Source organism: Pristiophorus japonicus, unplaced genomic scaffold, assembly GCF_044704955.1.
Source record: "Pristiophorus japonicus isolate sPriJap1 unplaced genomic scaffold, sPriJap1.hap1 HAP1_SCAFFOLD_104, whole genome shotgun sequence".
NCBI lineage: Eukaryota > Metazoa > Chordata > Chondrichthyes > Pristiophoridae > Pristiophorus > Pristiophorus japonicus.
Window position 1 is genome coordinate 2,297,774 of NW_027250691.1, and position 930 is coordinate 2,298,703.

Here is a 930-nt window from a genome sequence, read left to right on the forward strand (position 1 = left end):
ACAAAACAAATTGCTGAACAATCAAACCTCAAGGATTTTAAAAATGGAGGTGCTCCTGCTCATAATTGGCGATATTTCACACCATCAGCTGACTTCTGCACTCATTGGCTGTTATTGTCTGACATGTGACGAACCACATTCAAATTTCAAGCTCTCGCTGCATTATTAACGGCAAGCTACCACTGAATGTTGCGGTCTGCAGGATGGGCCGCAGGAAGTAAGGCTGCGGTTTGAGCGTCGAAGAACAAGAAGTCCTGCAGCCAACAAGGTTCTATGTCTGAATGCATCGGCTTTCTCAATCATGAAATCTCATTGTCGCCAGACGCCGAATTCTGCCGGGCCAACAAGTTCGGGGAGCAATTTCCAACACCAAGCGCATCAGCCCCACAATATCAGTAACCTCAACAAATTGTTAAATTAAGAACACAAGATCACTGATTTAGATTTGTATTTTTTGTAGAGTGGCCCTCATATTCCGGACTGTACGGTTCTGCACGGACTTTCTATGGGCACGGGTAGGCATCGGAAAAGCCGGTTTTCAGCACACAATGCGCATGCGCTGAAACCCGGCTTTCCCGATCTGCCAAGCTTGAGCTTGACAGACCCTCCACATCTCAGGAGCGAGGACATTTGCATGTGCAGGAATGCTGCTTTTACCCATATCTTCCCCAGAAAATGTCCTCAAAAATATTGCACCTGGTAAAAGCAGGTGCAAAACCTAATTTTTCCACATTTAAGAGTTTTAAAACACGCAAATACGTTTAAAGTAACATTTTAAAAACACATTTTTTGTTACAAACTCTCTCCAGTGCGGTAAGTTTATTTAAACCAACATTTAATAACTGCTTTAAAAATACATAAAAATATATTGTTTTTAAATTCCTAAGTAGGTTTAATTTTAATTAATAAAATATGTCGCGCATTTTTCTA